Below are 13,548 nucleotides of genomic sequence, written 5' to 3'. Positions count from 1 at the left end.
GGCTTTCTTGACCGTGCGATCAGGAAGCCGGAAAATGAATCCCTTCGACAGTTTAATATAGAGCTGGCGATGAACCAGATGGTCCCCGGCCCTCTCTATGACCCCTGGAGGCCGGTAGCAAGGCAATTTCTGGCACAAGCAGAGGCAGCAATGTGGAGAGATGTGGGGACTTTTAGACCCTGGATCTCTCCTTAAAGACCTGTCATGCACTATTCCTATTACAAGGGAGGTTTACATTCCTTGCAATAGGAATAAAAGTGATCAAAAAATAAAAAATTAAAAGGTAAAGTCAAAAAAAAATTTAAAGCGCCCCCATCCCCTCTTGCTCGCATGCAGAAGCGAACACATAGGTAGGTCGTACCCGCATATGTAAACTGCGTTCAAAGCGCACGAGGTATCAGGTATCACGAACATTAGAGCGAGAACAATAATTCTAGCACAAGACCTCCTCTAACTGTAGACTGGTAACCTGTAAACATTTTTTAACGCATAGCCTATGGAGATTGAAAACAATGCGTTTTTTGTACTTATCGTAAAGTTAATCGATGGACACAGTGCTCCATAAATCATAACTACTGGGCTATATTTGCCTTTTCCAGGAGTAGGACTATGCCCATGGGCTGTCCTCAGCTGGTATAAAACACCACTCTCTGCTCTAGGTAATCAGTTTTGTAGCAAGCAGTATTAGAAGTATCAAAACTCCTTAGAGGGGTGGGTGCTGTGTCCGTCCAACTCAGAAAAATGGATTTTACTGTAAGTACAAAAATTCCACTCTCATCCATCGACGGACACAGTGCTCCAAAAACCATAACTGGGATATCCAAAAAGCAGTACCAAAAAGAAAATGAGGGGTGGGGAAAATAAGAGCCGTAACCAGGACACAGGAGCCTTAAGGAGCCCCATCTTAAAAAATTTAAAGAAAAAACACCACTCAAAAAGGGAAAAGCCCCTCCTAAACAGCGGCCTGCAAAACTTCACGGCCAAAAGAAACATCTGGAGATGCCAAAGTATCTACTTTGTAGAATTTTGTGAAGCACCAACAACCAAGTGGCCGCCTTGAAAACTTGAGAAACGGACGCATGATTACAGAAGGCCCAAGAAGCACTCAGTGCCCGAGTAGAATGCACCGTGACAGGGAAAGGAGGAACCTGACCTTTAAAAGAATAGGCCTGAGTCACGTCTGTCTGATCCATCTGGAGATGGTAGCCGAAGAAGTGGTAAACGCTGCAGGGGGGAAGGGACCATTCCAGACCGGCCAGGGAGGGATATTACAGATACCGCATGTTCTGCCATCCCCATGGAGTGGGCCCACATAACACCCCCTCAGATGGCACCGACCGCGGGCTCTGCTCCGATACGGACCTTCCACCCTGAGTTGAGACATTCTGGCAAAAACGAATCTCTCCGCAGGCTCGTCCTCATCCGTCGGGGCACCATCGCGGCGAGGCCTAGGCGGACCAATAACCTGCACACGCTCATTGGTCAGGCTGGGACACCATAAGGATCTAGATTATCCAGTGCGAGGCCCAGCCCGGCTGTCGCTTGTAGTTCTCCAGGAGGATCCCCCAACTAGTGATAGTGAGTGAGGAAAATAAAATCAAAATTTCTCAAAGAAAAAGGAGTCCCAGCTGGGAAGCCTAGTCCTACTCCAACAGCTAGGCAGCAAGAAACTGCAGAGCAGCACTGATTAGCTGAAGGGTAATGTCGAGAGGGACAGCCCCCTAAAAGGGTGTCATGGTTTAACTCTTTTTTGTCAAGTTTCTCACTACCTAGCCTGCTCCTGCAGAGAGGGCACATTACCCAATGGTAAAGGCATATTGAACGGGCTGCGACTGTCAGAGGAGGCAAGAGAAAAATCTTTTGGCACTACTAAAGGATCCCCCCAATGCTAAGGGTACCTATCAGCAGAGAGAGATCACAGGGACCCCCAAGAACCCTACCGTCCGGAGGAGCACCGCAATTCAGACCAAGCAACGCCATCTGCTTGATATATCCTGGGACAGGAAGAGAAGGAGCTCCATCCTCTCCATGAGGTTTCAGGGTCTTGCCGGACTAAAGGAAAATGGCCACTGATGTCATCAGTCTACACAAACATGGCCGCAGAAGCATGCTGCCAGGAAATCTCTGTGCCTTCCACGCCGCTGCGCCCTCTGCAAGGAGACCACCCCCACCAAAAAGGTACTGTACTCCACCAGGCAGGGACGTTTAGGGGAACTCTGCTGTGTGCTCTTCACTGCTGCACCCTCTGCACTGGGGACCCTGCAAACTGAAACCTACCCACACACAGTAGGGCATGCACCTAGGGGTCTCCTCTGCATTGGAAACTCCCCATTCTTCCAGGGCAGGACACACACCACCCCAAGATCTTTACAGAAGGAAAATGGAGGGGAGATCCCAAGGATGGGAGGAGGGAACCCGCAGGAAGGCTTGACCATCCCAGAAGGGTACCTGCATCCACTCCAAACTGCCAAAAGGGGAAGCGGGGGACTGTACTTACCTTTCCATGATGGAGGTGACACTCCAGGCAGAAAGCTTTGCCACCGAAGTGGGGGGAGCTGTAGGGCATAGGAAACGCTGCGATTCGGACCAGCGCCCGGACGTATGCAGCCCTGCGAGACCTTTAAAATAACAGGCCAGCCTCTGTCCATGAGGCTACGTCGTGGCCAACCTAGCGTGTAGCTGCAGTCTGTACAGGTTCGCTGGCTGGGCGAACCACTGAATCTAGATTATCCAGCCTGTCGCCCGGCAGGAGAAAGCAAAAAGGATGCGGTGGAAGGAGAAAAAAAAAAAATTTCTATGACTAAGAGATCCTACCAGGAAGCCTAGTTCCTTACTCTTGACTAGACAGATTAAAAGGGATTAACTAGAGCAGAGAGGGAGGTTATATTTTATTTTTAGTCCTACTTTTGGAGGAGGAAATATACCCCGGTAGTTCTGATTTTTGGAGCGCTGTGTCCGTCGAACGAAAGAGAAAAAGATTATGATGTTTACATATAGGAGAGGAATGCCAGAATTGGATTGGAGTGGGGTGGAAGTGGTTAGGTAGAACTTCAGTCACAACACAAATTAGTAACCACAGTACATAGGTTGTGTAGATTTGGTCTTTTGAATGGGAGCTTGCATATTACCTGAAAAGGATGCTGTGGCTCCTAACAATCGGTTTCTCTGATGAAAGGTAATAGAAGGATTCGGCAATATTTAAAGTGTATTATATTAAGGCCTCAGCTGTTTTAGACACATGCAGAATTCAATATCAACAACCGGTCCAAAATCTTGCAATATTTTATTTTTGGCTTCACTGTACATCTAAACCGATCGCTAGGAACTTAATCTTTAGAAGGTTATTAGACAGAGAATACTTTTAAATTGTGGATCCTTGGCTAGCAGGTCTAATCATTTGAAGTCCCAAGCATCTCTGCTTTGTCTCTAACCTAAAACTCCTGGTTTACTTTTATATCATTAATTTGGGCTAAGCTACATTCAGTACTATGGCCCAGCAGTGGTGCAGAGACTTCCCAGCTACACCCGCAACAAATCGTTATGGGCTAAGTGCTTCTCTGCCACTTACAGGAAGCTTTTTTTTTTTAGTGACTACAGGGCTTCCTGTAATTGGAGGACGAGAGACAGGAACAGATGAGGTCACTGAAAACAATATATTAAACTTCCTGGGTGACTGATCTCAAGTTTCATAAGAGACCATGACTACAAGCCCACTGAAAACTAATGGAGAATCTACTAATACATTACCAAAACAGATGCAAGGGCCAAAAAAATAAACTGTATTTTTGTCTTTACTGTAAAATCCTTTTCTCTGATGTTCTTTGAAGGACACAGCTCCATATCTTCTTTGACCCCTGGGTTATGCTGCTCTCCATAGGAGGACTAGGTGGAAACAAAGCTTGACTATGTCCCTAGGGGAGTCCCAGGCTGTATACCTCCCACTTCCTGCTATAGGACTTCAGTTTGTAACAAGCAGTGTCAAAAGAATACATAACCCACCTCAACAGAGGGGTGGGTGCTGTGTCAGTCAACGATCACAGAAAAGGATTTACATTAAAACAAAAACCTAGATTTTAGTAAGAACTTTCCGTAAAATCCTTTTCTCTGAAGTCCAATGACAAGACGCAGCTCTTATGCTTCTTATACCATAGGGTTATGCTGCCCCCTACAGGAGTAGTACCAGGGAGGAAAAAATTCCCTGAGACGCCTAAAGGGGCTGTCCTTCATGGCATAACCCCTATACACACTACCACAAGCCAGTTTCGTAGCAAGCACTGAAAAAGAAAACACAAACCAGCCCCATAACAGAGGGGTGGGTGCTGCGTCTGTCAATGGACTTCACGGTAAGTTCTTACAAAAATAAAGTTCTCTATCGTCCATTGACAGATGAAGCTCTTATGCTTCTTATATCATAGGGACGTCCCAAAGCAGTGTAGGCATGAGGGGTGGGAAGAACGAAAAAAAAAAAAAAAACGGCTATGTTTAGCCTTTGGAAAAACATTACCTAACTGGGTAACAAAGCTCAACCAGGAACCACAGGAGCTTACCCATAGAAAGCAAATATAAACCCTTGAGAAAAAAAAAAAAAGTCTCCTTAAACAGCAGCCTGCAAAAACTTTGCGGCCAAAGGATGCATCCAAAGATGCCAACAAATCTACCTAGTAGAATTTTGTTAAAGTATGCACGGACGACCAAGTCGCCGCCTTACACACCTGAGTAACAGAGGCCTGAGGAGGAAAAACCCAAAAAGGCACTCAACGCTCTGGTAGGACACGCTGTCAAAAGGGAAAGGAGGAACCTGACCCTTCAATGAATAAGCCTGTACAACTGTCTGCCTAATCCATCTGGATATAGTCGCAGAAGACGCAACCAAAACCTTACGAGATCCCTCAGTAAGGACAAAAAGAAAAGTCTGATTTCCCAATGGACTCCGTGGCCAACCGGTAAACCCTGATCACCCGAACCACATCCAGAGAGTGCAAGGCAATTTCCTTGGGATGCTTAGGCCAGAGCGAAGGCAAAACCATGTCAGCATTGAAAAGGAAATCAGACACCACCGCAGAAAGAAAAAACGGATTATGTCAGAGAACCACTCCATCTCTGTGGACGACCAAATGAGGCGAACGACAGGAAAGCACCGCCAACCCAGATACCCTGCAAGCAGAAGAATAGCCACAAAAAGGCAACTTTCTCATAACAAAGGCAGAGATATGTGACAAATTTCTTCATGTATGCTGTTTGCGGTGGCTAACCGAGGTTCAGCACCCTCGGATTGTAGATACAGGCTCACCTGAGCAGTTTTACTCCTCTCTACATAGCCAAGCAATAAAGACAGAGTGAGGACATATGGCTAGATGCAGTAAAAAGCCCAGGAACCAAGACATTAGACGGACCAAACAAAGATTGCTTTATTTGTACAAGAGTCCTTTTAAGGGAACAACCCCCTTGAACACAAGGGAAGGGCTCTGCATTAGCCAAAGCAACCAAAGACATCCAGAGGGACACCAGGGTGACAAGGAAGAGAAACTTCTTGCAACGAGTGCACAATAAGTACAAGAGTCAAGGTTCCAGGAAGAAGCTATACAAAGCAAGACCTGCAGGGTAATTGGAATTGCCTAATGCCAATCGCCCAACAGAAAAAGTTGCAGGATACGTTCTAGAGAGAGGTTCTTGATCACACTAGGCGAGAACTACCACAACTGACAGATTGCAGAGCAAGAAGTAACACCCAACCTAGAAGTTGGGATGTGCCTAGCTGGTCTCATAAGTAAATTAGAGCTTCCAAGAGATGTCTGAGCAAAGTAGTTATTTACTGGTGATGCAAAAAAGTGGAGTACCCACAGACTGCAGGTAGAGACAAAAAAAAAAACACTCATGAGAGCACTAAAAGCTAGGACAATGCAGCCTTTTCCAGTATAAGCCAGCAAATTGAGACGGTGAGAGCACAGTGGCTTCATAGCCAGTGAACAGGTGACTTGGCAATTCAACACTGACAAGATGTAAAGGCATATCAGAGCGGAGGGTCTGGTGATTGTATAAGGCCATGTTCACACAGGACAGAATACAGCATACACACAGGCAAAGGCAGCGGTTATCCACATGGGATGAAGGGGTGTTGCACACGCACCGATATCAAAATTGGAAGCAGTGACCCAAATGACATCAGTGTGACTGCCTGCACGGAACACCTGTAGGAGATAAACAAGTCCTCAAGAGGATACAGATGTATGTAGTACACCTCGTGTAAATGAGGCCTAATGGTAAGGCAGAGAGAAAACAAGCACAGGCTCTCAAAAAAAATCCACTCAAATAAGCGGACAAACTCTCATGGAGCAACCAGGGGGTGCAAATGAGATTATGTTCCTGAACATGGAACCAGACAAGATAAAAAGTGCCATGCTGAAGGAGAGCGTTAGTGTTAGACCCAGGTACTCTGCACAGTATAAGGTGGGTAGAGGAGCACAAGAAGTATGCAGGATCATGTGAAAAGTGAGCATTAACATTTGGCCATATGGTTCAATAATAAGGGTCAGAAGCCTTGCAGCAAAAGGTCTCCAAGGCACCCGGGGATAGGAAAGTTCAGGGTGTGATGAAGGGTATAAAAAAAAAAAAAACATTAAAGAATGCAGTGATTTTTTTTTCAGCAATATAGGAACTACTTTGGTTTGTAACTGGGGAGTAAACCCCCTAGTTTGCTATTAGCAAGGTAGAAAACTCTTGCGTGATGGATATCTTTGGAGTAAATAACTGGGCAGGTGTCTAACTATTGCAAATGACATAGTGGCAAGTCTATAGGAAACCTTGCAGGAGCCCACCCGCTGTAACAATTTGGACTGAAGTTCTAAGGCCGTGAAGAGACATGCATCCCTAAATGTCATTGTCCTTGTGTAGTATTTGGAAGGTCCATGTAATGTTTCTTAAAAAGGAAAGAAAATGTCCCCTTGCTACTGTAAAGCTTCAAGAAGTGGGGAAACTTTTTGTGAAGCAGAAAATAGGAAACCCCCCCTATTTAGAGGCGGCTTCTGAACAGGTCTGTTGGGCTTAGAGGTGCATGGCAAGGAGGATATGCAGTAGGGATGCCTTGAGGGGGGAACATTATAAAAGTCGGTAGAGGAGGCCCATTTATTAGACATGTGCAACTATGGTTTGTGGGATAGGAACTTTATGGCCGCCTCAAAGCTTAGGGAACAATTCCAAAGCAGCATACTTGAAGGACATGTGCAAAATGCACCTTTCCTGGGCTGGGTCAGCAGGCCAAGCTCTAAGCCATAAAAGTTGGCTTAAATCTTTCAAAGAAAGGTTAGAAATTCTGGGGATTTTACCACGTCTCCCCATAGTGTATATGCAAACAAGTAGAGCCAGGGGCAAGCACTGTAATCTTGATAAAAGAAATGGATTATCTATACCCAGAGAAAGTTCACTATAGTTCTCAAGTCCAATTTTCCATAGTCTAGGCAACCAACAAAATGGCAACAGCCAGCAGCAGGGCCTGGACCTGCCAGAGCAAAGGAAGCGTTTAAGTTTCCATATGCCTATCAACTGAATCCTTAGAGGGAATCACCTTAATAGAAACAGATTTAATGCAAGAATGGAAGTTCTACACTGGGAACAGTCCATTTCCGGCTAAATTCTACTTCCACCAGGTACAAGGCGCCAAAATTCAGGAGTAAATAACTGGGCAAATCATTTTAGAATGCCCAATTCGCTTGATCAAGTAGAATGAAAAGCTTTCTACAAATAGCAAACTTGTGTGGCCAGGGGGAATATGTGGTGGATGTGCAGCACTAGGTGTGTTTAGTCAGACACTAGTACATCCTGCCACAACAGTCCACAGTTGCAAGAAGCTGAAAAACGTCACAAAATGTATGAGGTGAAAAATCTTCAGCAACCTCTAAATTCTAAAATCTTAGTGCCATCCTTGTTTTCTGCAAATAGAAGTGCGGTAGGCATCCCAGTTTGTAAATTGTTAAAAATTGTGGGAGTAGATGCAAAATAATGCTAGATCTGATAGATAATGCTTAGATCTGTTTTTGGGCATGTTGCACACGTGTAACGGAGCCGGTATCAAGGGGGAGGAACACTTGGACATAAAATCTTGCTCTTAAAGGTAACTGCCATCAACCTAAGCAGTATGTTTCCTCAGGGTCTACAGCAGAAGACCTGCTGACTGGTCCTACTCTCAAGCACCTGTAATCCCACAATTGATAGAGTATCATTGCCTGTGTGATACTCATAGAATGGATGTAGAGTGAAGGGGTATGGCGCGTCCAGTATGAAGGATTCACAATAACCCAGGTGCTTGCAGAGTTCCAGTAATGTCTGAGGTATCAGGCAACAAGCTTGCATTACCAGCAGAAAATAGCAGCTGAAGTGCACACAGTTAGGGATCCTTTAACCACTACATCATTAGCCAAAACGGAACTTCTGTTAAGAAGTTGAAAATTTAAATAGATGAAAAATGTTTAAAATCAACTAAAGCCAAATGAGCTAGGAAAAAAAAAACCTCAAGGGTGTAGATTACCCCATAAACTGGGCCTTCCAGGTCACTTGTATGCTAGCACTGTGGTGTGTCTTTTCGATAAGGGATACAGTGTAGAGTGGCCTACAAATCCAATTAAAATATTGATCCAATAATATATTGCTTAATACCTGGATGCAATCATACAGGGAAACCCTGTCTTACATTCCCCACATAACTGATACCATTCAGGGTGGCCATACCCCTGAATTGAAGGCACACTTTTCAAGGAAAGGCATAACCCTTAAAAAAGGGATCCCGTGAAAGCCCAAAACATTAGCTTGTTACGTCATGTGAACAAAAGGATATGAATATCACTATACCAAGGTGTGCTGAAGAAGATTCTCCACCCCCCTTCCCCAAGACCACTAAAGGGGTTGTCAGGGTGACACAAGGACCATGGCCCTAGACCTGCACAGAAGTGGGTAAGGTTTCCAAGGAATACACCAAATGTAACTAACCTGGTAGCTGCTAGGGAGCCATAAAGCAATAAGATTGACAGAATTGTCAGTTTTACCAGGTAAAAGTTGTCAAGTGAAAAATAAAATCTCGGGGGAGAAGATTCATCACATGATGAAAATTGCAGAAAATGGGAGCCTCAGAGTAAGAAAGGTTATACATACACTGGGGTGGTCCCAGCAATCCTTTTGCCAGTGTCCAATTCCCTAAAGATCATGGCATACAACCCATAGTCTAATGGGCCATACACACCATAAGATTTTCTGAAAATTTTTTCCTTTAGATTTACCAAAACCATATAATATGAGGTCAAACCTAAACACTTTCAATTTGTATGCAATCAGGCAGGCCCTTGCACTACATAGAAAAGGTAAATCTGAAGGAAATCTAACCACAAAAGTTGGATAGCGTGTATCCAGCTTAAATCAATTGCTTTGCCCTATATGATTAGGATGCGATTCATATCTTAAAAAAATTACATTATGTCACAACACTCTCGCAAGACGTACTTCTGAAAATGCTTTGGGCGTTTCCTTTACTCGTGCAGCTTATCCGCGGAATTTACCAGCCTGAGTAAAAGCTGATTAGTAACATTATGGTCATATACCGTTTCATGAGATGACAGAATGCAGTTTCCTCCATGACCTTTTGAAAATTAGCCTGTGGGTGGACAACAGATTATACCAAACCCCATAAAACCATTTAATACAAACAGATGTTTATGGGGTGTGGTTACATTTTTGGAACAGTTATACATCCTATAATGTTAAAGAAAAGTCAATCAAACCAAAATTATAGATGCATTGCCAATACAAAACATTAGTAATCAACTTTCCTGTATGACAAAAAAATGTCAACACAATAGGTTTATGTTACCATAGCTAAATCCTGCTTCCAGCACTATTGCCTTGCCATGTGTTTGTCAATCTCTTCATGGCCACTACAAGAGGATGATAACAGGGGATGGAAGACCTGCTCTGTATTGATCAACCCATCCCTGAGACCAGAGTTTTCACACTGAGCGTAGGGAGACTGTAAAAGTATTACTGGAAACAGGATTCATCTTCAGCAAAAGGTAAGCTTTTGTACTGCCATGTTTCCAATGGCTTCTGGGACAAATGCAGATATAAAATTTTTTAGCAAACATCAAGATATAATTTAAACGAGTTGCATTTAGCCATTTTGCAGCTTGTCAGTTTATAATCAAGGAAGTTTACACATTACCTGAGCAAAGTCTCCAACACAGGCTGTTTTTAGCATCCCATAATCTTCCATTGTTTTTTTAGGGCCAGATAACCAGTAGTCCTGGTCGTGTTTTTTTCCAGAGCTGAAACTCATGAAATGCCAAGTCCAAGCTGAGCTGATAAATGCTATATATGTCCAGCATAGATTTACTTGTCAGAAAGTCCCCCGTTGGAACGTCAAATAAAAAAAAAAAAAAATACCGAATTCTGGATATGGACATACGCATGAGATGCATTGCTATAATCTAGTTGTTGTAAACCAGATCAGACATTAACCTTATCTCAAAGTACCCTCAGACACCACCAGCCAAGGATTCTCATGGGAAAAGTTAATTGACAGAACGAGTTGAGGCGGCTTGCTTGAGCACTACTAATTTCCTCGTATAAGCTGGTACTAGATAGTGTCTCCGTGCACTTCAATTCTGCATAGACCAATTATGAATAAGGGGCCAAGTAAACAGTTTAGAAACCGACTGGCAGACTTTGCTGCTTGATGGCAATCTGACCATTCCTGCATATCCGACTGCTTTAATGTTTATGGGCAACATTAACCACTTCCTGACCGCCTACCACAGATATACTGCGGCAGGCTGGCTTGGCTGAGTGAACCGACGTATGGGTATGTCGATAGGCGGAAGCGCTCCTAGGGGCGCCCGCCCCTACTAGGAAGCGAAAACGACAGTCTACTGTTGTAAGCACAGCAGACAGTTCTCTCTGGAATGAACACAGACTGTAAACCTCCTATTTAGGATAACAGGTCTCTGTGTTGATTGCCAGTATTACAGTAACAGTGCATAATTTTTAGCACTGATTACTGTAGTAATATCACTGGTCCCCCACCTAAGAGTGTCAGGGGTCCGATCTGTCCATCGCAGTCCCGCAAAAAAAAAAAAAAAAAAAAAAACAGTTAAAAAAAGGACATAAATATCTTTCCCGGTTAGTAAACACGATAACTTTTGCGCAAACCATTTTAAATATGCTTATTGCGATTTTTTTTACCAAAAATCTGTAGCAGAAAAATTGGCCTAAAATATAAAATTTTGATTTTTTAAATTTTTTTTGGGAATGTTATATAGCAGAATGTGAAAAATATTGTTTTTTTTTCCCCAAAATTGGTCGCTTTTTTGTTTATAGCGCAAAAATTAAAAATAAAAATCGCACAGGTGATCAATTATCACCGAAAGAAAGTTCTATTTGTGGAAAAAGAGGACGTAAATTTTGTTTGGATACAGCGTCGCACGACCACGCAATTGTTCGTTAAAGTAACGCAGTGCCGAATCGCAAAATAGGGCCTGGTCAGGAAGGGGGTAAAAATCTTCCGGGGCTGAAGTGGTTAATATAACCCCCACCATTACATTTTGTAAACACTACTAGAAAAACCTCACTGGCCTCAGCACTTGCTGCTACAAAGTAGATATATTTTTCAGATGTGGCCTGCAAACCATTGTAGCCTGCATTCTACTTCTATGAAGTTTCATTAATGCAACCAACAAGCTGCCAGTTAAATTGGCAGTACCCAGTCTTCACTTTACTACATAGACTGGTGGAAAGAAATACCTCCCTAGAATAGTTCCTGTCATTTCAAAGCAATCAAAGGGCAGTAAAGCTAAAGATTTTGTGGAGAAGCAGAGGTCTATCTGGCAAACTAAAGGAATATAAATGCGGAGGTGGTGGAATTTTTTTTTTTTTTTTTTTTTAATAGAAGAGTCCTTTATAGGGTTAGTTCACCTTTACTGACTTTTGCACAAACCTCTGTATGCATTAAAGTGCCCTCAATTCATCGACATGCAGTGCTCCGTTTTGTCAAAAAAACTACTCTTCAGGTACTCATGGGATTGCCCTCCCTCCCCTTTCTGTCTTGCAGATAGCAGATTGGAGAGGAAGGGCAATGAAATAGGCAGCTGAAAAAAAAAAAAAAAAAAATGGAGAGCTGCCTGTAAATGTATTGAGCCTTATTGCATAGAACGGTTTGTGATAAGTCTGTAAGGGTGAATCAACCTACAAAAGTTAACCTCCAAGCAGAATTTAAGAGACATTTCATCAAAAGATCCTTTAAACACATTTACCTGAATTTGACCTGGTGAAAGCTTCTTGCAGCCGCTGAACAATGAAAGGAGGTGAAGCAGCACAATGAAACAATCAGTTGTGCTGTAATGCATGGAACATGTTGATGGAGGAGAGAGCAGAGTAAAAGATTAGTACATAATGTTTCTCCTTTCACTGTTCAGTCATGAGAAGTATACCTGCAGGTGTAGCCGAACATCAGCAGTCTCCCCTGCTCTGCCAGACAGAGCCATGAGGCAAGGCAGAACTGTGTAAATCTTGGAAGAGGGTGTAAAGGAGGTACAAACCCACACGTATTTCACGTTAGACTGGCATTTGGCTTTGAACCAGACCATGTTACATTAGAAAAATGGGAGCTGCCAAAGCTTCATTCTAAGTATGCTACTTAATAGGCAAGGAGTTTTCTTAGATGTGCGTATCCAGTATTCTGAACCGGACTGCATTGTGAGTCAGGCGCTCAAAGGGCACTTAAGCAAAGATGGCAGCTGTGGGTCATTACCAATACAACAACGGCAGCTCACATATTTCCAACTTGCTAGGGCCTTTTCGGCGTTGCAAAAGTTTCTTCTGTGAAAGCAAGTCATTAGAATGGCAGAGAAATAGGTCATTACACAAATGAAAATTTCTAGTTAAAACATTAAAACCACAACAGATTTACCTCGGCATGAAGCCAATAAGAGTGAAAAACAAGGATTTCAATGTTTTATTAGAGGAGGTGGATTGTATCTGGATGGTAAAATACAGTTTACAGGGTCCAACATAGCAGGATATCACTGTAAAAGTAAGGGCCCAGGCAAGGGATGGAATGAAAGCAGTAGGAAACTGGGGCTTTTGGGAGAGAACATGTATGGGAAATATTGCATGACGCGGCAGCTTCCATCTCACTTAATGCTTTTCCACACTGGAAACAGCAATTACTTAGAACACAAATTTCAAATAAATTAGAACTTCATTATTTTGCTGTCATTTGGCAGAACATAGGCAAGTTTACATTACTTGTGGGTATTGTTTAAATAAGGCAACGCCAGCCAGCACACAAGTCTTAAGTCCAATGTTCCTTACTGTGCTATGGATACTCTGACACTGGCCTTAGCCAAGAGGGCAACCAGCAGAAGCACTCTGGCATGGATATAGTAAGTCAAAATACCTTTTAATAGACTAACACAGATATGAAATAAAGCAAAGTACTTGCTCATGGGAAAGGAGATATTTGGAAAATGAATATAAAAACAGATACTCTTGGACAAAAAAAAAAAAATCTGA

This window comes from Pelophylax lessonae (assembly GCF_965119305.1).
Source record: "Pelophylax lessonae genome assembly, chromosome: 2".
Classification (NCBI taxonomy): Eukaryota; Metazoa; Chordata; class Amphibia; order Anura; family Ranidae; genus Pelophylax; species Pelophylax lessonae.
The sequence above is the reverse complement of the archived record's forward strand: the minus strand, read 5'-3'. Positions refer to the sequence as shown.